We start from the raw sequence: 27,757 nt of genomic DNA on the forward strand, positions 1-27,757 counted from the left end.
AGAGAGTGGTGAACCTGTGGAATTCTCTACCACAGAAAGTTGTTGAGGCCAATTCACTAAATATATTCAAAAAGGAGTTAGATGAGGTCCTTACTACTAGGGGGATCAAGGGGTATGGCGAGAAAGCAGGAATGGGGTACTGAAGTTGAATGTTCAGCCATGAACTCATTGAATGGCGGTGCAGGCTAGAAGGGCCGAATGGCCTACTCCTGCACCTATTTTCTATGTTTCTATGACTCACTGGGGTACAGTTACCTCTGGCAATGACTCTCACTGGGGTAGCTTCTATGACCCTGACTCACTGTGCTTGATGGGACAGTGTAGAGGGAGCTTCGCTCTGTATCGAACCCATGCTCTGCCTGCCTTGTGAGCTTTGATGGATCGCTGCAGGGGAAGCTTTCCTCTGAATCTAACCTATACTCTACCTGCCCGAGTTGTATCTGATGGGACAGTGTAGAGAGAGGTTTACTCTGTATCTCATCATCATCATTGGCAGTCCCTCAAAACGAAGATGACTTGCTTCCACGCCAAAATAGGATGAGTTCACAGGTGTTTCAATGAAGGACCTAATATTCCAGGTCCTGAACTACATCCTGAAGGGTGGAAGATGCCTGTGCGTGGCTTTTTTTAACGTGTGGTGGCCGTTGCACGCCAGCCACCACATGGGAAACTCTGTATCTAATCTGTGCTGTGCCTGCCCTGGCATTGTTTGATCGGATAGTGTAGAGGGAGTTTTACTCTGTATTTAACCCGTGCTGTACCTGCCCTGGGAGTGTCTGATAGGACAGTGTAGATGGAGGTTTACTCTGTATTTAACCTGTGCTGTACCTGCCTTGGGAGTGTTGAGAGGGAGCTTTAACCAGGAGCTGCGGGTGGAAAGTTTTCAGTGCAGTGGCAGATCGTACTGCTGCTGAATTTTAATTGATAAGCTGCCCAGCGCGGTCGGACGGACACCGAAGTTTGCCCAGCGGCAGTGTAGAGGGAACTTTACTCTGTATCCAACCCATACTCCACCTAGTCTGTGGGAATTTAGTGTGAATTTGAAAGCAATTGCTACGGTAGATAGAGAGAAATTTATTCTGCTGCTTGGGGTGTCGAGGACGAGGGGACATAACCTTAAAATCAGAGCCAGGCCATTCAGGAGAGATGTTAGGAAACACTTCTTCACTCAATAGATGGTTGAAGTGTGGAACTTCCCACAATAAGCAATTGATGTTCGCCCATTGAATAATTTTGGGCCGGTTGTGATTTCTGTCCAATGACCCGTTGCTTGTTCCCTTGGATTGGATCTTTATTTATTCCCTTTGGTTTGTTTTCAGTTTCATTGCTGGACTCACCACTCAAAGCACTTTGTCTGATCTGCCCCTGGGAATGAGCAGACTCCTCCCTCATCTCCCACACTGCACCGTGTCTCCTCCTCTTTCCCCCTTGGTTGTGTTCCACACTCTGGGCCTTGGGCCTTCCCTGGGGATTTTCAGTATGAACAACGGGATGTGTGTTAAGACAGGATGTCCCAGCTCTCCACCTTTAAAGGGACATGGAGAGCACCAGCTGGGCTGAATGGCCCTGCTTTATGACATCACTGCAGTGTCTAGCAACCAACCTCCCTGAGCCCTGCTCATTATGGGCTGGCAGTGTCTAGCAACCAACCTCCCTGAGCCCTGCTCATTATGGGCTGGCAGTGTCTGATGGGACAGTGTAGAGGGAGAAAGACTTGGATTTATTTGGCGCCTTTCACGACCACCGGACCTCTCAAAGCGCTTTACAGCCAATGAAATACTTTTGGATTGTAGTCACTGTTGTAATAAGGGAGCTTTACTCTGCATCTAACCCGTGCTGTACTTGCCCTGGGAGTGTTTGATGGGATAGTGTAGAGGAAGCTTCGCTCTTTACCGAACCCGTGCTGTACCTGCCCTGGGAGTGTTTTTTGGACAGTGTAGTGGAAGTTTTACTCTGTGTCTCACCCGTGTTGTACCTGCTCTGCGAGTGTTTGATGGGATAATGTAGAGGGAGATTTACTGTGTATCAAACCTGTGCTAACCTAGCAAGTTGGGAAGAGGACGCAAATAATCTACAAAGGGATATAGAGAGGCTAAGTGAGTGGGAAAAACTTTGGCAGATGGCGTATAATGTGGAAAAAGTGAGGTTAACCACTTTGGTAGGAGAAATAAAAAGCAAATTATTATTTAAATGGGGAGAGAATACAAAATGCCGTGTACAGCGGGATCTGGGGTTCCTTGTACATAAAACACCAACATTTAGCATGCAGTTACTGCAATTAATTAGGAAGGCAAATGGAATGTGGGCCTTTATTGCAAGGGAGATGGAGTATAAAAGTAGGGAAGTCCTGCTCCAACTGTATTGGTAAGACCACACCTGGAGTACTGCGAACATTTTTGGTCTCCTTATTTCAGGAAGGATATACTTGCACTGGAGGCAGTTCAGAGAAGGTTCACGAGGTTGATTGCTGAGATGAAGGGGTTGTCATAATGAGAAAGGTTGAGCAGGTTGGGCCTGTACTCATTGGAGTTTAGAAAACGTAGAGGTGATCTTATTGAAACGTATAAGATTGTGAGGGGGCTTGACACGGTAGATACAGAGAGGATGTTTCCCCACGTGGGGAATCTAACACTGGGGGGCATAGTTTCAGAATAAGGGGTCGCTCATTTAAAAGGGAAATGAGGAGCAATTTCTTGTCTGAGGGACGTGAATCTTTGGAATTCGTTACCTCAGAGAGCTGTGGCGGCTGGGCCATTGAATGGAGGAGATAGACAGAAATTTGAAAGATAAGTGAGTCAAGGATTATGGGGAGTGGGCAGGGAAGTGGAGTTGAGGCCTGGATCTGATCAGCCATGATCTTATTGAATGGCGGAGCAGGCTCGAGGGGCCAAATGGCCTATTCCTGTTCCTATTTCTTATGTTCCATACCTGCCCTTGGAGTGTTTGATGGGACGGTGTAGAGGGAAGATGACTCTGTATCTAACCCATGCTGTCCATGTCCCAGGTGTTTTTGACAGGACAGTGTACAGAGAGTTTTATGCTGTATCTAACTCTTGCTGTACCTGCCCTGGGATTATTTGATGGGACAATGTAGAGACAGCTTTATTCTCTGCAGAACCCGCACTGTACCTGCCTTGTGAGTGATTCATGGGCCATTGCAGAGGGAGCTTTGCTCTGTATCTAACCCTTGCTCTACCTGCTCTGTGAGCTTTTATGGGTCGGTTTAGGGGAAACTTTCCTCTGTATCAAACCTATACTCTACCTGCCCTAGTTGTATTTGATGGGACAGTGTAGAGGGAGGTTTACTCTGTTTCTAATCTGTCCTGTGCCTGCCCGGGCATTGTTTTATGGGACAGTGTAGAGGGAATTTTAAGCTGTATATAATCTGTGCTGTATCTGTCCTGGGAGTGTTTGTTGGGACAGTGTAGAATAAGATTTACTCTGTATCTATCCCATGCTGTACCTGCCCTGGGGATATTTGATAGGACAGTGTAGAGGGAGCTTTACTCTCTGCCTAACCTGTGCTGTACCTGCCGTGTGAGTGTTTGATGGGACAGTGTAGAGGGAGCTTTTCTCTGTATCTAATCCATGCTGTACCTGCCCTGGGAGTGTAGAGGGAGTTTTACTCTATCTAATTTTGCTGTACCTGCCCTGCAAGTGTTTGATGGGGCAATATTGAGGGAGCTTTATTCTGTATCTGGCCCGTGCTATACCTGCCCTGGGAGTTTTGGATGGGACAGTGTAGAGGGAGCTTTACTCTGTATCTAACCCTGTGCTGTACCTGTCCTGAGAATGTTTGATGGGACAGTGTAGATAGAGGTTTACTCTGTATCTAACACAGGTTGTACCTGTTCTGCGAGTGTTTGATGGGATAATGTAGATTGAGATTTATTGTGTATCTAACCTGTGCTAACCTAGCAAGTTGTGAGGAGGATGCAAAGAATCTACAAAGGGATATAAAGAGGCTAAGTAAGTGGGCAAAAAATTGGCAGATGGAGTATAATGTGGGAAAATGTGAGGTTATCCACTTTGGTAGGAAAAATAAAAAAACAAATTATTATTTAAATGGGGAGCGATTACAAAATGCGGTGGTACAAAGGGATCTGGGGTCCTTGTATATTAAACACACAAAAAGTTAGCATGCAGTACAGCAAGTAATTAGGAACGCAAATGGAAATTTTGTTTTTTATTGCAAGGGGGATGGAGTATAAAAGTAAGAAAGTCCTTCTACAACTGGACAGGTCGTTGGTAAGACCACACCTGGAGAACTGCGTACAGTTTTGGTCTCCTTTATTTAAGGAGGGGTATACTTGCACTGGAAGCAGTTCAGAGAAGGTTCCCGAGGTTGATTACTGAGATGAAAGGGTTATATGAAGGAAGGTAAAGCAGGTTGGGCCTATATGCATTGGAGTTTAGAAGACTTCGAGGTGATCTTATTGAAATGTATAAGATTCTAAGGGGGCTTGACAGGGTAAATGCAGAGAGGAAGTTTCCCCTCTTGGGGGAATCTAGAACTAGGGGGCATAGTTTCCGAATAAGACGTCGCCCATTTAAAACTGAAATGAGGAGGAATTTCTTATCTGAGCATTGTGAATCTTTGGAATTCTCTACCTCAGAGAGCTGTGCAGGCTGGGTCATTGAATGTATTTAAGGTGGGGATAGACAGATTTTTGAATGATAAGCGAGTCAAGGTTTATGGGGAGTGGGAGGGGAAGTTGAGTTGAGGAGAGGATCAGATCAGGCATGATTTTATTGAATGGCGGAGCAGGCTCGAGGGGCCAAATGGCCTACTACTGCTCCTATTTCTTATGTTCTATACCTACCTTTTGAGTGTTTGAAGGGATACTGGAGAGGGAGATTTGCTCTGTATCTAATCCGTGCTGTACCTGCCCTGGCAGTGTTTCATGGGACAGTGTAGAGGCAGCATTACTGTGTATTAAGACCCAAGGTTGCAAGCCATATAGTCCAGGGGCCTTTTCCACCTTTCGTCTCATTATTTTACTGTGCACTTTTTGTTTAGTGATTACTTTAAGTTCCTCCCTCGCTATAGCCCCTTGATTATCTATTATTGGGATGTTTTTAGTGTCTGCTACCGTGGACTGATACAAAATAATTGTTCAAAGACTTTGCCATTTCCATGTTCCCCATTATTAATTCCCCAGTCTCATCCTCTAAGGGACCAACATTTACTTTAGTTACCCTATCCTTTTTACATATCTGGAGAAGCTCTTCCTATCTTTTTTATATTGCTTGCTAATAATCTCATAATCTATCTTCCCTCTCTATTATTTCTTTAGTCATCATTTGCTGTTTCTTTCAAATATTTGCCAATACTCTGGCCTCCCACTAATCTAGGCCACTTTGTATGCCATTGTTTTCAAATTGATACCATCCTTTACTTCCTCACTTAGCCACGCATGGTTCTCCCTTCGCTTAAAATCTTTCCTTCTCACTAAAATATATTTTTGTTGAGAGTTATGAAATATCTCCTTTATTGTCTGTCACTGCTTCTCAACCATCTCGCACTTGAATCTATTTTCCCAGTCGACTTTCACGAACTTTTTTTAATACGTGCACGGGATGTGGGCATCACTGGCAAAGCCGGCATTTACATAGAAACATAGAAAATAGGTGCAGGAGTAGGCCATTCGGCCCTTCGAGCCTGCACCACCATTCAATAAGATCATGGCTGATCATTCACCTCAGTACCCCTTTCCTGCTTTCTCTCCATACCCCTTGATCCCTTTAGCCATAAGGGCCATATCTAACTCCCTTTTGAATATATCCAATGAACTAGTATCAACAACTCTCCGCGGTAGAGAATTCCACAGTTAACAACTCTGAGTGAAGAAGTTTCTCCTCATCTCAGTCCTAAATGGCTTACCCCTTATCCTTAGACTGTGTCCCTTGGTTCTGGACTTCCCCAACATCGGGAACATTCTTCGTGCATCTAACCTATCCAGTCCCGTCAGAATTTTATATGATTCTATGAGATCCCCTCTCATCCGTCTAAACTCCAATGAATACACGCCCAGTCGATCCAGTCTCTCCTCATATGTCAGTCCTGCCATCCCGGGAATCAGTCTGGTGAACCTTCGCTGCACTGCCTCATTAGCAAGAACATCCTTCCTCAGATTAGGAGACCAAAACTGAACACAATAGTCCAGGTGAAGCCTCACCAAGGCCCTGTACAACTGCAGTAAGACCTCCCTGCTCCGATACTCAAGTCCCCTAGCTATGAAGGCCAACATACCATTTGCCATCTTCACCACCTGCTGTACCTGCAAGCCAACTTTCAATGACTGATGTACCATGACACCCAGGTCTCGTTTCCTAATCTGCCACCATTCAGATAATATTCTGCCTTCGTGTTTTTACTACCAAAGTGGATAACCTCACATTTATCCACATTATACTGCATCTGCCATGTATTTGCCCACTCACCTAACCTGTCCAAGTCACCCTGCAGCCTCTTGGTGTCCTCCTCACAGCTCACACTGCCACCTAGCTTAGTGTCATCTGCAAACTTGGCGATATTACACTCAATCCCTTCATCTAAATCATTAATGTATATTGTAAATAGCTGGGGTCCCAGCACTGAGCCCCGTGGCACTCCACTAGACATCGCCTGCCATTCTGAAAAGACCCGTTTATTGCGACTCTCTGCTCCTGTCTGCCAACTAGTTCTCTATCCACGTCAGTACATTACCCCCAATACCATGTGCTTTAATTTTGCACACCAATCTCTAGTGTGAGACCTTGTCAGATGGCTTTTGAAAGTCCAAATACACCACATCCACTGGTTCTCCCTTGTCCACTCTACTAGTTACATCCTCAAAAAATTCTAGAAGATTTGTCAAGCTTGATTTCCCTTTCGTAAATCCATGCTGACTTGGACTGATCCTGTCACTGCTTTCCAAATGCGCTGCCATTTCATCTTTAATAATTGATTCCAACATTTTCCCCACTACTGATGTCAGGCTAACCGATCTATAATTACCTGTTTTCTCTCTCCCTCCTTTTTTAAAAAGTGGTGTTACATTAGCTACCCTCCAGTCCATAGGAACTGATCCAGAGTGGATAGACTGTTGGAAAATGATCATTCAATGCATCCACTATTTCTAGGGCCACTTCCTTAAGTACTCTGGGATGCAGATTATCAGGCCCCGGGGATTTATCGGCCTTCAATCCCATCAATTTCCCTAACACAAGCTCCCGCCTAATGAGGATTTCCTTCAGTCCCTCCTTCTCACTAGACCCTCGGTTCCCTCGTATTTCTGGAAGGTTATTTGTGTCTTCCTTCGTGAAGACAGAACCAAAGTATTTGTTTAACTGGTCTGCCATTTCTTTGTTCCCCATTATAAATTCACCTGAATCTGACTGCAAGGGAGCTACGTTTGTCTTCACTAATCTTTTTCTCTTCACATATCTATCGAAGCTTTTGCAGTCAGTTTTTATGTTCTCAGCAAGCTTACTCTCACACTCTATTTCCCCCCTCCTAATTAAACCCTTTGTCCTCCTCTGCTGAATTCTAAATTTCTCCCAGTCCTCAGGTTTGCTGCTTTTTCTGGCCAATTTATATGCCTCTTCCTTGGATTTAACATTATCCTTAATTTCCTTTGTTAACCACAGTTGAGCCACCTTCCCCGTTTTATTTTTACTCCAGACAGGGATGTACAATTGTTGAAGTTCATCCATGTGATCTTTAAATGTTTGCCATTGCCTATCCCTTTGTCAACTCTTTAAGTATCATTCGCCAGTCTATTCTAACCATTTCACGTCTTCTACCATCGAAGTTACCTTTCCTTAAGTTCAGGACCCTAGTCTCTGAATTAATTGTGTCACTCTCCATCTTAATAAAGAATTCTACCATATTATGGTCACTCTTCCCCAAGAGGCCTCGCACAACAAAATTGCTAATTAGTCCTTTCTCATTACACATCACCCAGTCTAGGATGGCCAGCCCTCGAGTTGGCTCCTCGACATATTGGTCTAGAAAACCATCCCGAATACACACCAGGAAATCCTCCTCCACCGTATTGCTACCAGTTTGGTTAGCCCAATCAATATGTAGATTAAAGTCGCCCATGATAACTGCTGTACCTTTATTGCACGCATCCCTAATTTCTTGTTTGATGCTGTCCCCAACCTCACTACTACTGTTTGGTGGTCTGTACACAACCCCAACTAGCGTTTTCTGCCCTTTGGTACTCCGCAGCTCCACCCATGCAGATTCCACAACATCCAAGCTAATGTCCTTCCTTACTATTGCGTTAATTTCCTCTTTAACGAGCAACGCTACCCCAGCTCCTTTTCCTTTTCGTCTATCCTTCCTGAATGTTGAATACCCCTGAATGTTGAGTTCCCAGCCTTGCTCACCCTAGAGCCATGTCTCTGTGATGCCAATTATATCATATTCGTTAATTGCTGCCTGCGCAGTTAATTCGTCCACTTTATTATGACTGATCCTTGCATTGAGGCACAGAGCCGTCAGGCTTGTCTTTTTTACACACTTTACCCCTTTAGAATTTTGCTGTAATGTGGCCCTTTTTGATTTTTGCCGGGTTTCTCTGCCCTCCACTTTTAATTTTCTTCTTTCTATCTTTTGCTTCTGCCCCCATTCTACTTACCTCTGTCTCCCTGCATAGGTTCCCATCCCCCTGCTATATTAGTTTAACCCCTCCCCAACAGCACTTGCAAACACTCCCCCTAGGACACTGGTTCCGGTCCTGTCCAGATGCAGACCGTACTGGTCCCACCTCCCCCAGAACCGATTCCAATGTCCCAGGAATTTGAATTCCTCTCTTCTGCACCACTCCTCAAGCCATGTATTCATCTGAGCTATCCTGCGATTCCTACTCTGACTAGAACGTGGCACTGGTTTATTGCCCTTCAGAGGATGGTGGTGAGCCACCTTGAACCGCTGCTGTCTGTGTGGTGATGGTACTCCCACAGTTAAGGAGGGAGTTGCAGGAATTTGACCTAGCGACAATCAAGGAACGTCGATGTGCTTTCAAGTCAGGATGGTGTATGATTTGGAGGGGAATATGGAGGTGGTGGTGTTCCCACGTGCTTGCTGCCCTTGTCCTTCTAGGTGGTAGAGGTCGCGGGTTTCGAAGCCTTGGCGAGTTGCTGCAGTGCATCTTGTAGATGGTACACACTGCAGCCACGTTGCGCCGGTGGTGGAGGGAGTGGATGTTTAAGAACATAAGAAATAGGAACGGGAGTAGGCCATACGGCCCCTCGAGCCTGCTCCGCCATTTAATAAGATCATGGCTGATATGATCATGGACTCAGCTCCACTTCCCGCTCCCCATAATCCTTTACCCCCTTATGGTTTAAGAAACTGTCTATTTCTATCTTAAATTTATTCAATGTCCCAGCTTCCACAGCTCTCTGAGGCAGCGAATTCCATAGATTTACAATCCTCTGAGAAAATAAATTTCTCCTCATCTCTGTTTTAAATGGGTGGCCCCTTATTCTAACATCATGTCCTCTAGTTCTAGTTTCCCCCATCAGTGGAAACATCCTCTCTGCATCCATCCTGTCAAGCCCCCTCATAATCTTATACGTTTCGATAATATCACCTTTCATTCTTCTGAATTCCAATGAGTAGAGGCCCAACCTACTCAACCTTTTCTTATAAGTCAACCCCCTCATCCCCGGAATCAACCGAGTGAACCTTCTCTGCACTGCCTCCAAAGCAAGTATAGCCTTTCGTAAGTATGGAAACCAAAACTGCACACAGTATTCCAGGTGTGGCCTCACCAATACCTTATATAGCTGTAGCAAGACTTCGTTACTTTTATACTCCATCCCCTTTGCAATAAAGGCCAAGTTTCCATTGGCCTTCCTGATCACTTGCTGTACTTGCATACTATCCTTTTGTGTTTCATGCACAAATGCCCCCAGGTCCCGCTGTACTGCGGCACTTTGCAATCTTTCTCCATTTAAATAATAACTATCTCTTTGATTTTTTTCTGCCAAAGTGCATGATCTCACACTTTCTAACATTATACGCCATCTGCCAAATTTTTGCCCACTCACTTAACCTGTCTATATCCTTTGGCAGATTTTTGTGTCCTCCTCACGCATTGCTTTTCCTCCCATATTTGTATCATCAGCAAACTTGGCTACGTTACACTCAGCCCCTTCTTCCAAGTTGGTAATATAGATTGTAAATATTTGGAGTCCCAGCACTAATCCCTGTGGCAGCCCACTAGTTACTGGTTGCCAACCAGAGAATGAACCATTTATCTCGACTCTCTGTTCTCTGCCAATCCTCTATCCATGCTAATATATTATCCCCAACCGCGTGAACTTTTATCTTGTGCGGGAAGAGCCAGGCCCAGATAAAAGGGCCCGAGAGTCAGAGGAGCCAGCTGGTGTAGGGACAAAAAGTTTTAAAAAATTCAAAATCGAAGTGTGACGTCACAACCAAGCGGGTAAGTGATTGGCTGGTGGATTGGTGAGTATTTTTCTTTTTCTTTTCAGGAGGAAACCTTTGGCATTGTTGTAAGTATGATCTGCCAGTAAATATATGTGATCTTTATTATCTCAGGAGAGCCAGTTTATTGAGTCGGCTGTTTGCTGAGTAACGGCTGGGTGTGTTGTGCTAAGGTTTAGTTTAGTTCGACTTGATATTTCCGAGTGTAACTAGAGGGATGGCAAGGCAGCTCAGTCCTATGGATTGCACATCCTGTGGCATGTGGGAAGTCCCGGGTGCTTCGTGCAGCCGGGGCGACCATGTGTGCAGGACGTATCTCCGTGTTTTGGAGTTTGAGCGGCAGCTGGGGTCACTGCTCTCAGTCTCGCGGATGCACCGCAACGTGGATAGCACGTTTCTAGAGGCGGTCACCCCAGAGCTTAAGAGTGTGCAGGCAGAGAAGGAGTGGGTGACCTCCAGACAGAAGAGGAGGACTAGGGAGCTAGTGCAGGAATCTACTGAGTGCATCTTGCTCACCAACCGGTACTCTGTTCTGAATACCGGTGGAGGCGATGGTGACTCTGGGGAGTGCAGCCAGAGCCAAGTCCACGGCACCTTGGGTGGCTCAGCTGCACAGGGGGGAGGAAGAAGAATGGAAGAGCTATATTGGTAGGGGATTCAATAGTCAGGGGAGCAGACAGGCGTTTCTACGGCCGCAGACGTGACTCCAGGATGGTATGTTGCCTCCCTGGTGCCAGGGTCAAGGATGTCACTGAGCGGCTGCAGGGCATTCTGGGGGGAAGAGGTGAACAGCCAGAGGTGATGGTCCACATCGGTACCGATGACATAGGTAGGAAGAGGGATGAGGTCCTGCATGCAGAGTTAAGTGAGCTAGGAGAGAGATTAAAAAGCAGGACCTCAAAGGTTGTAATCTCCGGATTACTCCCAGTGCCACGAGCTAGTGAGTACAGAAATAGGAGGATAGAGCAGATGAATACGTGGCAGGAGAGATGGTGCAGACGGGGGAGGGCTTTTGTATCCTGAGGCATTGGGACCGTTTCTGGGGGAGGTGGGACCTGTACAAGCCGGACAGGTTGCACCTCAACAGAGCCGGGACCAATATCCTCGCTCGTGCTGTTGGGGAGGGTTTAAACTAGCTTGGCAGGGGAATGGGAACCTGAAACTAGATTCAGTAGGGAGGGGAGTAAAGCTGGAATTAGAAAGCTAAAATAAAGAAAGTGAATTTGAAGGAGAGAGGAAACAAGTAGGAAAAAAGGGTAAAAAAACTTTGTCTAAATGCACATAGTATTTGTAACAAAATCGATGAGTTGACGGCACAAATTGAGACAAATGGGTACGATCTGATAGCCATTACAGAGACGTGATTACAAGGTGACCAGGGCTGGGAATTAAATATTCAGGGGTACTTGACAATCCGGAAGGACAGACAGAAAGGGAAAGGAGGTGGGGTAGCTCTATTGAAAAAGGATGGAATCACTGCAATAGTGAGAGACGATATTGGCTCAAATGATGAAGGTGTTGAAACAGTTTGGGGTGGAGATAAGGAACAATAAGGGGAAAAAAGTCACTGGTGGGCGTAGTCTATAGGCCCCGAACAGTAGCAACTCTGTTGGTTGGAGCATAAATCAGGAAATAATGGGGGCTTGTAAAAATGGAACAGCAATAATCATGGGTGATTTTCACCTCCATATTGATTGGACAAATCAAATTGGTCAGGGTAGGCTTGAGGAGGAGTTCATAGAATGCGTAAGGGACGGGTTCCTTGAGCAGTATGCAACGGAACCAACTGGGGACAAGCTATCTTAGATCTAGTCCTGTGTAATGAGACAGGATTAATAAACAATGTCCTAGTAAAGGATCCCCTCGGAATGAGTGATCATAGCATGATTAAATTTCAAATTCAGATGGAGGGTGAGAAAGTTGGATCTCTAACCAGTGTACTAAGCTTAAATAAAGGAGACTATGAAGGTATGAGGGCAGAGTTGGGTAAATTAGACTGGGAAAATAGATTAAAGTGTAAGACGATTGATGAACAATGGTGTACATTTAAGGAGATATTTCACAACTCTCAAGAAAAATATATTCCAGTGAGGAGGAAAGGATGTAAGAGAAAAGATAGCCATCCGTGGCTACCTAAAGAAATAAAGGATGGTAGCCAATTAAAAACAAGGGCATACAAAGTGACAAAAACTAGTGGGAGAACAGAAGATTGGGAAGCTTTTAAAAGCCAGCAAAGAATGACTATAAAAATGATTAAGAAAGGGAGATAGACTATGAAAGTAAACTAGCACCAAATATAAAAACAGATAGCAAGAGTTTTTATAGGTACATAAAAATGAAAAGGGTGGCTAAAGTAAATGTTGGTCCCTTAGAGGACGAGACCGCGGAATTAGTAATGGGGAACATGGAGATGGCAGAAACTCTGAACAAATATTTTGTATCAGCCTTTCATCATCATCATAGGCGGTCCCTTGTATCGAGGATGACTTGCTTCCACGTCAAAAAGGGATGAGATCACAGGTGCTTCAATGAAGGACCTAATATTCCAGGTCCCAAACTACATCCTGAAGGGTGGAAGATACCTGTTAAAAATCCAGCCATCACACTGGCTAATCCACCAAAACGACTGGAGACCTGCTCTGCTGCACGGACCTAGTGCGAACAGGCCTGTGCTGCCCCTGGGCTCTCGCCTCTTCTGGCCCCAAACACACGCCTCCCCTGGGCCCCGAACACATCGCTGCATGATCATTCGCCGCTTCTGCACCCCAACTTCGCTGCTCCTGCTGTAGCTGCCCAAGCTCCAATCCCCGACCTGGACCTTGATGACATCCAATCCAGCTGCCCTCTTCGCTGCCGTCACCCTCCTTCAGCTCGCGCTGTACCTTGCAGTGGTATGCCGCCATGCCACTCCAGGCCACTGGTCGCCGCTCCTTTCATGGCCCCAAGAGACCATCAGCGGCAGGTCAGGGCCATAAAAGGAGCGGCAACCAGCAGCCTGAAGCAGCATGGCGGTACATACACCCGATAGAGGGCACTAACAATATTCCGACAGTGGATAGTCTAGGGGCTGTCGGGGGGGAGGAACTTAACACAATCACAATCACTAAGGAGGTGGTACTCAGTAAGATAATGGGACTAAAGGCAGATAAATCCCCTGAACCTGATGGCTTGCATCCTAGGGTCTTAGGAGAAGTAGTGGCAGGGATAGTGGATGCATTGGTTGTAATTTACCAAAATTCCCTGGATTCTGGGGAGGTACCAGCAGATTGGAAAACTGCAAATGTAACACCCCTATTTAAAAAAGGAGGCAGACTAAAAGCAGGAAACTATAAACCAGTTAGCCTAACATCTGTGGTTGGGAAAATGTTGGAATCCATTATTAAAGAAGCAGTAGCAGGACATTTGAAAAAGCAAAATTCATCAGGCAGAGTCAGCATGGATTTATGAAGGAGAAGTCCTGTTTGACAAATTTGCTGGAGTTCTTTGAAGATGTAACAAACAGGGTGGCTAAAGGGGAACCAGTGGATGTGGTGTATTTGGACTTCCAGAAGGCATTTGACAAGTTGCCACATAAAAGGTTACTACACAAGATAAAAGTTCATGGGGCTGGGGATAATATATTAGCATGGATAGAGGATTGGCTAAACAGAGAGTCGGGATAAATGGTTCATTCTCTGGTTGGTAACCAGTAACTAGTGGGCTGCCGCAGGGATCAGTGCTGGGACCCCAGCAATCTATATAAACGACTTGGAAGAAGGGACTGAGTGTAACGGAGCCAAGTTTGCTGATGATACAAAGATGGGAGGAAAAGCAATGTGTGAGGAGGACACAAAAAATCTGCAAAAGGACATAGACAAGCTAAGTGAGTGGGCAAAAATTTGGCAGATGGAGTATAATGTTGGAAAGTGTGAGTCGTGCACTTTGGCAGAAAAAAATCAGAGCAAGTTATTATTTAAATGGAGAAAGATTGCAAAGTGCCGCAGAACAGCGGGACCTGGGGGTACTTGTGCATGAAACACAAAAGGATAGTATGCAGATACAGCACGTGATCAGGAAGGCCAATGGTATCTTGGCCTTTATTGCAAAGGGGATGGAGTATAAAAGCAGGGCAGTCTTGCTACAGCTATATAAGGTATTGGTGAGGCCACGCCTGGAATACTGCGTGCAGTTTTGGTTTCCATATTTACAAAAGAATATACTTGCTTTGGAGGCAGTTCAGAGAAGGTTCACTAGGTTCTGGGGATGAGGGGGTTGACTTATAAGGAAAGGTTGAGTAGGTTGGGCCTCTACTCATTGGAATTCAGAAGAATGAGAGGTGATCTTATTGAAACGTATAAGATTATGAGGGGGCTTGACAAGGTGGATGCAGGGAGGATGTTTCCACTGATGGGGGAGACTAGAACTAGAGGACATGATCTTAGAATAAGGGGCCGTCCATTTAAAACAGAGATGAGGAGAAATTTCTTCTCTGAAGGTTGTTAATCTGTTGAATTTGCTGCCTCAGAGAGCTGTGGAAGCTGGAACATTGAATACATTTAAGACCGAAATAAACAGATAAGGGGGCAAGGGGTTATGGGGAGCGGGCGGGGAAGTGGAGCTGAGTCCATGATCAGATCAGCCATGATCTTATCAAATGGCGGAGCAGGCTCAAGGGGCCGTATGGCCTACTCCTGCTCCTATTTCTTATGTTCTTATTTGGCACCTCGTCAAATGCCTTCTGGAAATCCAAATACACCACATCCACCGGTTCCCCTTTATCCACCCTGTTCATCTTCAAAGAACTCCAGCAAATTTGTCAAACAGGACTTCTCCTTCATAAATCCATGCTGATTCTGCCTGACCGAATGTTGCTTTTCCAAATGTCCTGCTACTGCTTCTTTAATACTGGAATCCAACATTTTCCCAATCACAGATGTTAGACTAACTGGTTTATAGTTTCCTGCTTTTTGTCTGCCTCCTTTTTTAAATAGGGGTGTTACATTTACAGTTTTCTAATCTGCTGGGACCTCCCCAGAATCCAAGGAATTTTGGTAAATTACAACCAATGTTGGTGGGGGTGGATGGGGTGCCAATCAAGCGGGCTGCTTTGTCCTGGATGGTGTCGAGCTTCTTGAGTGTTGTTGGAGCTGCACTCATCCAGGCAAGTGGAGCGTATTCCATCACACTCTTGGCTTGTGCCTTGGTGGAAAGGCTTTGGGGAGTCGGGAGTGACACACTCGTCGCAGAATACCCAGCCTCTGACCTGCTCTTGTTGCTACAGTAGTTATGTGACTAGTCCAGTTAAGTTTCTGGTCAATGCTGAACCTCAGGATGTTGTTGGTAGGGGATTCAGCTATGCTAATGCCATTGAATGTTATGGGGCGGTGGTTAGACTCTCGCTTGTTGGAGATCGTCATTGCCTGGCACTTGTGTGGCGCGAATGTTACTTGCCACTTATCAACCCAAGCCTGAATGTTGTCCAGGTCTTGCTGTATGCGGGCAAGGACTGCTCCATTATCTGAGGAGTTGCGAATGGAACTGAATACTGTGCAGTCATCAGCGAACATCCCCACTTCTGCTTTCATACCTTTTGTAATCGTCTTTATTTAGAATCAGGACACTGGTTTGAGATCTGACTTTCTCACCCCCCAACTGAATTTGAAATTCGACCATGTTATAATCACTTTTTCTGAGAGGATCCTTTACTGTGAGATCATTTATTAATCCTGTGTCATTACACAATACCAGTTCGAAGATAGCCTGCTCCCTGGTTGGTTCTGCAACGTACTGTTCAAGGAGACCATCCCGGATACATTCTTATAAACTCTTCCTCAAGTCTACCCTGGCCAATTTGATTTGTCTAATCAATATGAAGATTAAAATCGCCCATGATTATTGCCAATCCTTTCTTACAAGCCTCCATTATTTCTTGATTTATACTCCATCCAACAGTGTAGCTACTGTTAGGGGGCCTATAGACTACGTCCACCAGTAACTTCTTCCCCTTATTATTTCTTATCTTCACCCAAACTGATTCTACATCTTGATCTTCTGAGCCAATATCATTTTTCACTACTGCACTGACCTCATCCTTTATTAACAGAGCTGCCCCACCTTTCCCTTTCTGTCTATCCTTTTGAATCATCAAATACCCCTGAATATTTAGTTCCCAGCCTTGGTCACCTTGCAACCACGTCTCTGTAATGGCTATCAGATCATACCAATTTGTATCAATTTGTGCCGTCAACTCATCTATCTTGTTATGAATGCTGCGTGCATTCAGATAAAGAGCTTTTAATTTTGTCCTTTTACCATTTTTTGACCCCACGTTCTGATACACTCTTATTTTTATACATTCTGTCCCTTCCTGTTACACTCTGGTTATCATTTCCCCCACCGCTACCCTGCTCTATTGCCTTCTCCTTGCTCTTTGACTTTTTAAATTTCTGCTCACCTGAACCCCCCCCCCCCCCCCACCCACTATTTAGTTTAAAGCCCTCTTTACAGCCCTAGTTATTTGCCAGGACACTAGCACAAGCCTGCTTCAAGTGAAGCCAGTGCCAACGGAACAGCTCCCTCTTGCCCCAGTACTGGTGCCAGTGTCCCATAAATCAAAATCCATTTCTCCCACACCAGTCTTTGAGCCACGTGTTCATCTTTCTGATCTTATTTACCCTATGCACATTTGCTCGTGGCTCGGGTAGTGATCCAGAGATTATTGCCTTTGTGGTTCTGCTTTTTAATTTAGCCCCTAGCTGCTCAAAATCCCTCAGCAGAACCCCTTTCTTTGTTCTACCTATGTCATTGGTCCCTACGTGGACCACAACAACTGGATCTTCCTCCTCCCACTCTCCAGCCCAGAGGCGATGTCCTTAACCCTGGCACTGCGCAGGCATCACAGCCTTCGGGACTCACGCTCTCGGCTGCAGAGAACAGTATCTATCCCCCTAACTTTACTCTTTCCTATCACTACAACATTTCTTTTTACTCCCCCCACTTGAATGGCCTCCTGTACCACGGTGCTGTGGTCAGTTTGCTCATCCTCCCTGCAGTCCCTGCCCTCGTCCAAACAGGGAGCAAGAATCTCGTAACTATTGGACAATTGCTGAGGCTCCTCCATCACTACCTCCTGGATCCCCACAGCTGCCTCACTCGTAGTCTCACCCTCCTGTCCCTAACACGGACCAAATTTGAATTGATGAATCTAAGGGGTGTGACTGCCTCCTGGAACACAGGGTCCAGGTAACTCTCCCCCTCCCTGATGTGTCGCAGTGTCTGCAGCTCGGACTCCAGCTCATCAACGTGGAGCCGAAGTTCCTCGAGCAGCCAACACTTACTGCAGATGTGGTCGCCGTGGACCTCAATGGGGTCAACCAGCTCCCATATGCAGCAGCAGTAACACATCGCCTGCCCTGCCATCTCGAATGTATTTAGTTAAGTTTTCACTTTTTGAAAGTTAAGATTTTTAATCCCAGCTCTTAATTTAAACCAATGCCCAAGAAAAGAGAGAAAAACTGACCAACCAATCACTTGCCTGCTTTCCTGTGATGTCACACTTTGAATCTTTTTACTTCTTATCCTCCCAGGTCACGTGGTGCTGTTTCGGCTGTCTGCTCGGCTGACTCACGCCCTTTGTAGGCTTACCGCTGTTCCTGCTCTCGCGCCCTTTCCGAAGTCCCGCTGCTCGGCTGACTCACTCCTTTCGTGCCATTCATTTTCGTGCCCTTTCCGAAGGGATGGGCGCAAGTAGGTTTTTCCCCTCGTGTTGGTTCTCTCACCACCTGCTGCAGGCCCAGTCTGGCAGTTATGTCCTTCAGCACTCGGCCAGCTCAGTCAGTATTGGTGCTACCGAGCCAGTCTTGATGGACATTGAAGTCCCCCACCCAGAATACATTCTGTGCGCCTTGTTATTCTCAGTTCTTCTCCCAGGTGTCCAACATGGAGGAGTACTGATTCATCAGCTGAAGGAGGGCGGTAGGTGGTAATCAGCAGGAGGTTTCCTTGCCCATGTTTAACCTGAAGCCACGAGACTTAATGGGGTCCGGAGTCAATGTTGAGGACTCCCAGGGCCACACCCTCCCGACTGTATACTACTGTGCTGCCACTGGTGGGATGGTGATGGAGGAGTCTGGGACATTGGCTGAAAGGTATGATTCTGTGAGTATGACTATGTCAGGCTGTTGCTTGACTAGTCTGGGACATCTCTTCCAATTTTAGCACAATTCCCCAGATGTTGATGAGAAAGACTGGGCTGGGTGTGCCGTTGTCTGGTCCGTAGCCGGTGCGGAGGTCGATGCCAGGTGGTCTGAAAGTTTTATTCTTATGATTATTTTTCGCAGCGGTGGATCAATTGATGAATCAATATGATCTTATTGAATGGCGGAGCAGGCTCGAGGGGCCAAATGGCCTACTCCTGCTTCTAATTCTTATGTGTTTATTCCCTAGCCCAGATCCTGTCTCTATTTTAAGAGCAATGGTCCCAGCACTGACCCTGGGGACACCACTGTTTACATCCCTCCAGTCTGAAGAACATCCATTAACCACTACTCTCTGTTTTCTGCCCTTTACCCAACTTCCTCGCCACGTGGCTCCACTCCCTTTAATACCATGAGCCTTAATTTGATCAACAAGCCTCCTGTCCGGCACCTTATCAAACACCTTTTGACAATCCATCGACACAACATCCACTGCATTTCTTTTCTCACTGCACTGTGTTATTTCCTGCAATAATCCCTGCTGTCTGTCCTGAATGACCAAATGTTGCGACGTTTACTTCTGTAGCCAGAATCCCTCGCGCAGGGGTAAAGTGCTCTATCAATGACACCAGGAGCCCAGACACTGGACCGGACTGTGCTCTGAGCAGGCGCAGTGCCAGTGGTGGAGGTGGTCTGAGGCGGAAGAGACGTTCCACGAGTCGGTAGGAGCTTCTGGGCTCAGTGGAGGAATTGGACCCCTCGGTGGGCTGGGCAGATTCAGAAACACCTGGTGTAGGCCTCAGGCCCTGTGTTTGACCCGCGGTGATAGACCCGACTACTCGGGGTAACTAGCCGAATTCTTGGACAGGATCACGGCGCCGACGTGGCCATCTTGGTACAGGAGCTGAGGGCAGGCGGAGCTTTAGGATCCCAGTGACCAGGAGAGAAAATAAAATAATTTCCTCATTTATTCTCAATGTGCACACGAGGGATGTAGAACTGAACCCAACCAGAGAAGCGGGAGTGAGAAAACTGCAGATGGAAGAAAGAAATGATGGATGTGGTGCGATGAGTTTGGATTTCAGCACAGGGTGGAGGGAGAATGTGTGGTATGGGAAGTTACAGCTTTGGGAGAACAAGAGAGGAAAGAATGTTCCTTAGAAACTAGGATTGTCTGTCCTCAATTTCTATCCTGCCCTTCCAGTGCTGACTTTTGTAAACTCCTTTTACAGGATATTAGAAGAGGAGGATTTACAGACGGGAAACTCGAACCAATCATATCAAGATCTGACAGTCACTCGATTCACCTGAATATCATCAGCCTTTGAATGTGGAAGGAGAAGTGCTTGTCTGTTCTGTCTGTGGGAAAAGATTTCAAACATCAGTGTGACTGGTAAAGCACCGAGACACACACCCGAGTGAGAGTGTTCCAGTGCACTGACTGTGGAAAGAGCTTGAACCAGTTACACAGCCTGAAAAAACATCGCACCATTCACAGCGGGGAGAAACCGTACACGTGATCTGTGTATGGACGAGACTCCAACTGATCGTCCAATCTGGAGAGACACAAGGACACCCGCACCATGGAGAAACCGTGGGAATGTGGGGACTGTGGGAAGGGATTCAATTGTCCCTCTGCGCTGGAAACTCATCGACGCTGTCACAACGGAGAGAGGCCATTCACCTGCCCCGTGTGTGGGAAGGGATTCACTCGTTCATCCCACCTCACTGAACACCAGCAAGTTCACACTGGGGAGACGCCGTTCACCTGCGCTGTGTGTGGGAAGGGATTCACTTATTCATCCAGACTGCTGGCACACCAGCGAATTCACAACGGGGAGAGGCCATTCACCTGTCCTGTGTGTGGGAAGGAATTCACATATTCATCCAGCCTGCTGGCACACGAGCGAATTCACACTGGGGAGAGGCCATTCACCTGCTTCGTGTGTGAGAAGGGATTCACTCGTTCATCTGACCTGCTGAGGCACCAGCGAGTTCACACTGGGGCGAAGCCGTTTACCTGTCCTGTGTGTGGGAAGGTATTCACTCGATCATCCGACCTGCGGACACACCAATGCACTCACAGTGGGGAGAGGCCATTCATCTGCTCCGAGTGTGGTAACGGCTTCACTTACTTATCCAACCTGCTGACACACCAGCGAGTTCACACTGGGGAGAGGCCATTCATCTGCTCTGAATGTGGGAAGGGTTTCACTCGATCATCTCACCTGCTGGAACACCAGCGAACTCACACTGGGGAGAGGCCATTCATCTGCTCTGAATGTGGGAAGCATTTCACTCAATCATCCCACCTGCTGACACACCAGCAAGCTCATGCTGGGGAGAGACCGTTCACCTGCACTGAGTGTGGGAAGGGATTCACTCGATCATCCGACCTGCTAAGACACCAGCGAGTTCACACTGGGGAGAGGCCGTTCACCTGCTCTGAGTGTGGGAAGGGATTCACTGATTCATCCAACCTGCTGAGACACCAGCGAGCTCACAAGTGACTGCAGGGGTTGGACTCTGCTGTTATTGTTGCCGTTAATCACATCCAGGACTGAACCATGTTCACTCGGACTGTGGGGTTTGTTGCCGCTGGTGTAATTAATCCCTATAACTGGGCTGGAGTTTAATTTTCTGGATATCATAGAATCATAGAATGGTTACAGCACAGAAGGAGGCCTTTCGGACCGTCGAGCCCGTGCCGGCTCTCTGCAAGAGTACTTCAGCTAGTCCCACTCTCCGCCCTTTCCCTGTGGCCCTGGAAATGTTTTATTTCAGGTACTTATCCAATTCCCTTTTTGAAAGCCACGATTGAATCTGCCTCCACCAGCCTTTCAGGCCGTGCATTCCAGATCCTAACCACTCGCTGCTTTAAAAAGGTTTTTTCTCATGTCGCCTTTGGTTCTTTTGCCAATCACCTTGAATCTGTGTCCTCTGGTTCTCAATCCTTCCACCAATGGGAATATTTTCTCTCTACTCTGTCCAGACCCCTCATGATTTTAGAACACCTCTATCAAATCTCCTCTCAACCTTCTCTGTTCTAAGAAGAACAACTCCAGCTTCACCAGTCTATCCATGTAACTGAAGTCCCTCATCCCTGGAATCATTCTTCTAAATCTTTTCTGCACTCTCTGTCAAACCACTGTCAAATAAATCAGCTTTGCTTCCTACATGCAGTGAGTCGATTCCTTGATTTCTCCAAGAGGAGACTAATTGATGTCCTGTTACCCACTGTTCCATTTTTGAACCTTTTCTCCTTTGTTAAAGGAAGACTTGTATTTATAAAATGCTTTTCACAGTGATGTTGGTTGAAGGCTAAATATTAGCCAGGACACCGGAGAGATCTCTTTTCTTCAAAATAACGTCATGGAATCTTTTATGCCCACTTGAGAGGTCAGATGCTTCTGATTCATTTTTTAAATTCATTCAAGGGATGTGGGCGTCGCTGGTAAGACCAGCATTTATTGGCCATCCATATTTGCCCTTGAGAAGATGGCGGGGAGCCACCTTCTTGAACTGCTGCAGTCCATGTGGTGATGGTACTCCCACAGTACTGTTAGGGAGGGAGTTCCAGGATCTTGACCCAGCAACAATGTAGGAACGGCAATATGCTTCCAAATCAGGATGGTGTGTGCCTTAGAGGGGAACGTGGAGGTGGTGGTGTTCCCATATGCCTGCTTCCCTTGTCCTTCTAGGTGGTAGAGGTTGCAGGTTTGGGAGATGCTGCGGAACAAGCCTTGGCGTGTTGCTGCAGTGTAGCTTGTACACGGTAAACACTGCAGCCACGGTACGTCAATGATGGAGGGAGTGAATATTTAAGGTGGTGGATGGGGTGCCAATCAAATGGGCTGCTTTGTCCTGGATGGTGTTGAGCTTCTTGAATGTTGTCGCAGTTGCACTCATTCAGGCAAGTGGAGAGTATTCCATCACACTCTTGACTTGTGTCTTGTAGATGGTGGAAAGGCTTTGGGGAGTCAGGAAGTGAGACATTCACGCAGAATACCCAGACTCTGACCTGCTCTTGTTGCCACAGTATTTATGTGGTTCGTCCAGTTAAGTTTCTGGTCAATGGTAACCCTGAGGATGTTGCTGGTAGGGGATTCGGCTATGGTAATGCCACTGAATATAATGGGACGGTGGTTAGACTCTTGCTTGTTGGAGATAGTCATTGCCTGGCACTTTTGTGTCATGAATGTTACTTGCCACTTATCAGCCCAAGCCTGAATGTTGTCCAGATCTTGCTCTATGCCATCATCTGAGGAGTTGTGAATGGAACTGACCACTGTGCAGTCATTAGCGAACATCCCCACGTCTGACCTTTTGATGGAAGGAAGGTCATTGATGAAGCAACTGAAGATGGTTGGGCCTAGGACACTGCCCTGAGGAACTCCTGTCGCAATGTCCTGGGGCTGTGATGATTGACCTCCAATCACCACAACCATCTTCCTTTGTGCTGGGTATGATTCCAGCCAGTGGAGAGTTTTCCCCCTGATTTCCATTGCCTTCAGTTTTACTAGGGCTCCTTGATGCCACACTCGGTCAAATTCTGCCTTGATGTTGAGGGCAGTCACTCTCACCTCACCTCTGGAATTCAGCTCTTTTGTCAATGTTTGGACCAAGGCTGTAATGAGGTCTGGAGTCAAGTGGCCCTTGCAGAACCCAAACTGGTTATCGGCATTGGTGAGTAAATGCCGCTTGATAGCACTGTTGGCGACACCTTCCATCACTTTGCTGATGATTGAGAGTAGGCTGATGGGGCGGTAATTGGCCAGATTGGATTTGTCCTGCTTTTTGTGGACAGGATATACCTGGGCAGTTTTCCACATTGTTGGATAGATGCCAGTGTTGTAGCGGTACTGGAATAGCTTGGCTAGATTCGCGGCTCGTTCTGGAGCACAAGTCTTCAATACAACAGCCGAGATGTTGTCGGGGCCCTTTGTAATCTCCATTTAAGTATTAAGTTGCTTTTTTATTTTTCCTGCCAAGTGGATAACCTCACACTTTCCCACATTATACTCCATCTGCCAAATGTTTGCAGATTCTTTGTCCTCCTCACAACTTGCTTTCCCACCCATCTTTGTATCATCAGCAAACTTGGCTACATTTCACTCGGTCCCTTCATCCAAATCATTACATTAACAGTTTCAGATTTATATGGTTTTACCAATCAGATTTTCAGAGGTGACGGCGTCTGTTTCTAAACATGTGACTATTTTATCGATGATCTTCTGTAGATGAGGTGCTGTTTAATGTCTTGTACAGCTGGAGCTGACATTCAGTTAATCCGCAGTGTCGGGTCTGGTGGTGTCAAACATCCTTTACTGGAATCGCAGCTTCATGGTTAGAAAAGCTGGCTGAATGTTCGGGTTAATGTTCTTCACTAAACGCAGAACATGTGATGGTGGTTTTGTTATTTCCGTTTGTTATTCTCGGTGAGCGATTTCCTCCATTGCACAAGAGGCGTTGGCTCCAGTTTATATCTGAAAGACAGTGAAACATTCAGTTTAAACTCCTGTCTGTGTGTTCAGCAGTCCAGGAGTAGGGATATCTGCAGGATACCTGGAATAATTTTAATACAATGTTAATACCAGCAACATAAAGCAATTTTTTGAGTACTAGTTTATAAAGATAAAGCTAATTCATAAGAATACTTTGTGCCATGGTTCAATAACACTTCTAATATTCATAAAGCCTGTTTCAATACCTTTTTAATATTGCACCACGTTTCCGTAAATGTTCGATCATTGGCACATGCCTGCCTGTCATTCTGGCCTCTCCATATAAATGCAGAGACAGCACTTTCCAGTCCATCTATGTAAGTTTGAGAATCATAGAAATTTACAGCACAGAAGGAGCCCATTTGGCTCATCGTGTCAATGCCAGCCAAAAAAGAGCTAATCCCACTTTCCAGCTTTTAGTCCGTAGCCTTGTAGATTATGGCACTTCAAGTGCATAGCCAAGTACTTTTTAAATATGGGGAGGGTTTCTGCCTGTACTACCCTTTCAGGCAGTGAGTTCCAGACCCCCACCACCCTGGGTAAAAATAATTCCCTTCAAATCCCCTCTAAACCTTCTACCAATTACTTTAAATCTATGCCACCTGGTTCTTGACCCCTCTGCTAAGGGAAATAGGTCCTTCCTATCTAGTCTATCCAGGTTCCTCATAATTTTACATACCTCAATTAGGTCTTCCCTCAGCCTGCTTTGTTCCAATGATAACAACACCAGCCTCACCAATCTTTCCTCATAGCTAAAATTCTCCAGACCAGGCAATATCCTCGTAAATCTCCTCTGTACCCTCTCTAGTGCAAACACATATTTCGTGTAACGTGGTGACCAGAACTGCACGCAGTACTCTAGCTGTGGCCTAACTAATGTTTTATACAGTTCAATCATAACCTCCCTGCTCTTGCATTCTATGCCTCAGCTAATAAAAGCAAGTATTCCGTATGCCTTCTTAACCACCTTAATCTACTAGTCCTGCTACCTTCAGGGATCTGTGGACATGCATTCCAAGGTCCCTCTGTTCCTCCACACTTCTTAGTATCCTACCATTTATTGTGTATCCCATTCCTTGTTAGACATCCCCAAATTCATTACCTCACACTTCTCCGGATTGAATTCTGTTCTGCCCACCTGATCAGTCCATTGATATCTTCCTGCAGTCTACAGCTTTCTTCCTCATTATCAACCACACCAATTTTTGCATCATCTGCAAACTCCTTAATCATAGCCCCTACATTGAAGTCTAAATCATTGATAAAAAGGGACCTAGTATTGTGTCCTGCTAAACCCCACTGGAAACAGCCTTCCAGTCACAAAATCAACATCCACCATTACCCTCTGCTTCCTGCCTCTGAGCCAATTTTGGATCCAACTTACCACTTTGCCCTGGATCCCATGGGTTATTATTTTCGTGACCAGTCTGCCGTGTGGGACCTTTATCAAAAGCCTAAGATCCATATACACTACATCATATGCACTTCCCTCATTGACCATCCTTGTTACTTCCTCAAATAATTCAATCAAGTTAGTCAGATACGACCTTCCCTTCACAAATCCATGCGTACTGTCTTTCTAAATGAAGATTTACCCAAGGTTAGGCTGACTGACCTGTAATTACTCGGTCTATTCCTTTCTCCCTTTTTAAACAAAGGTACAATGTTAGCAGTCCTCCAGTCATTCGGCACCACACCTATAGCCAGAGAGGATTGGAAAATGATGATCAGAGCCCCTGCTATTTCCTCTCTTGCTTCTCTTAACAGCCCGGGATATATTTCATCTGGGCCTGGGGATTTATTCACTTTCAAAGATGCTCAACGCTTTGATACTTCCTCTCTCACTATGTTTATTTCATCCAATATTTCACACACCTCCTCTCCGATTGCAATGTGTGCATCGCCCCTCTCTTTTGTGAAAACAGACGCAAAGTACTCATTAAGTACCATACACATGTCTTCCGCCTCCACGCACACATTACCTTTATGGTCTGTATAATAGTCATTATTCTTTCTTTAGTTATCCTTTTGCTCTTAATGTATTTATTAAACGGCTTTGGGTTTTCCTTGATTTTACATGCTCTCTCTTTGCTTTCCTAACTTCCTTTTTAATTTCATGCCTGCACTTTCTATACTCCTCTAGGGTTTCTGCAGTATTGAGCCCTCGGTATTTGTCATAAGCCTCCCTTTTAAAAAAATTATCCTACCCTGTATGCCCCTTGACATCCAGGGGGCTCTAGATTTGCTAGTCCCACCCTTTTTCTTCAAGGGCACATACTTGCCCTGAACCTTCACGATCTCCTTGAATGCCTCCCACTGCTCTGACACTGATTTACCTGCAAGTAGCTGTTTCCAGTCCACCTTGGCTAAATCTTAGCTTAGTAAAATTGGCTTTTCCCCAATTGAGAACATTTATTGCCGGTCTATCTTTGTACTTTTCCATAACTAACCTAAATCTTACTGAATTATGATCCCTAGCACCAAAATGCTCTCTCACTGATACCCTTTCCACCTGCCGAGCTTCATTCCCTTAAAAAAAAAGTCCAGAACCGCTCCCTCACTTGTGGAGATTGCTCCGTACTGGCTAAAAAAGCACTCCTTTTTTATGAATGCATTTTAGGAATTCTACACCCTAATTCTATCCCATTTAGTATTGGGATAGTTGAAATCCCCTACTCTTACTGCTCTATAGTTTTTGCACTTCTCAGAAAGAGAGGGTGAATAGCCAGTTGTTGTGGTACATATAGGTATCAACGATATAGGTAAAAAACGGGATGGGGTCCTACGAGACGAATTTAGGGAGCTAGGAGCTAAATTAAAAACTAGGACCTCAAAAATAGTAATCTCAGGATTGCTACCAGTGCCACGTGCTAGTCAGAGTAGGAATCGCAGGATAGCTCAGATGAATACGTGGCTTGAGGAGTGGTGCAAAAGGGAGGGATTCAAATTCCTGGGACATTGGAACCGGTTCTGAGGGAGGTGGGACCAGTACAAACCGGACGGTCTGCACCTGGGCAGGACCGGAATCAATGTCTCAGGGGGAGTGTTTGCGAGTGCTGTTGGAGAGAAGTTAAACTAATATGGCAGGGGGATGGGAACCTATGCAGGGAGACAGAGGGAAGTAGAATGGGGGCAGAAGAAAAGTAAAAGTGGAGGGCAGAGAAGCCTAAGCCAAAAATTAAAAAGGGCCACATTACAGCAAAATTCTAAAGGGGCAAAGTGTGTTAGAAAGACAAGCCTGAAAGCTCTGAGCCTCAATGCGAGGAGTATTCAGAACAAGGTGGACGAATTAACCTCGCAGATAGCAGTTAACGGGTATGATGTAATTGGCATCACGGAGACATGGCTCCAGGGTGACCAAGGCTGGGAACTCAACATCCAGGGGTATTCAACATTTAGGAAGGATAGACAGAAAGGAAAAGGAGGCGGGGTGGCATTGCTGGTTAAAGAGGAAATTAATGCAATAGTAAGAAAGGACATTAGCTTGGATGATGTGGAATCGGTATGGGTGGAGCTACAGAAAACGCTAGTGGGAGTTGTGTACAGACCACGAAACAGGGGTAGTGAGGTTGGGGACAGCATCAAACAAGAAATTAGGGATGCATGCTATAAAGGTACAGCAATTATCATGG

At 46.0% G+C, this 27,757-nt stretch overlaps 1 pseudogene; it reads left to right on the forward strand.

Moving 5' to 3' along the window:
* Positions 1 to 27,757, forward strand: part of LOC139273480 (zinc finger protein 850-like) — a 254,673-nt pseudogene that overhangs the window by 4,054 nt on the left and 222,862 nt on the right.

The sequence above is a fragment of the Pristiophorus japonicus genome, chromosome 9 (assembly GCF_044704955.1).
Source record: "Pristiophorus japonicus isolate sPriJap1 chromosome 9, sPriJap1.hap1, whole genome shotgun sequence".
In the NCBI taxonomy this organism is placed as follows: Eukaryota; Metazoa; Chordata; class Chondrichthyes; family Pristiophoridae; genus Pristiophorus; species Pristiophorus japonicus.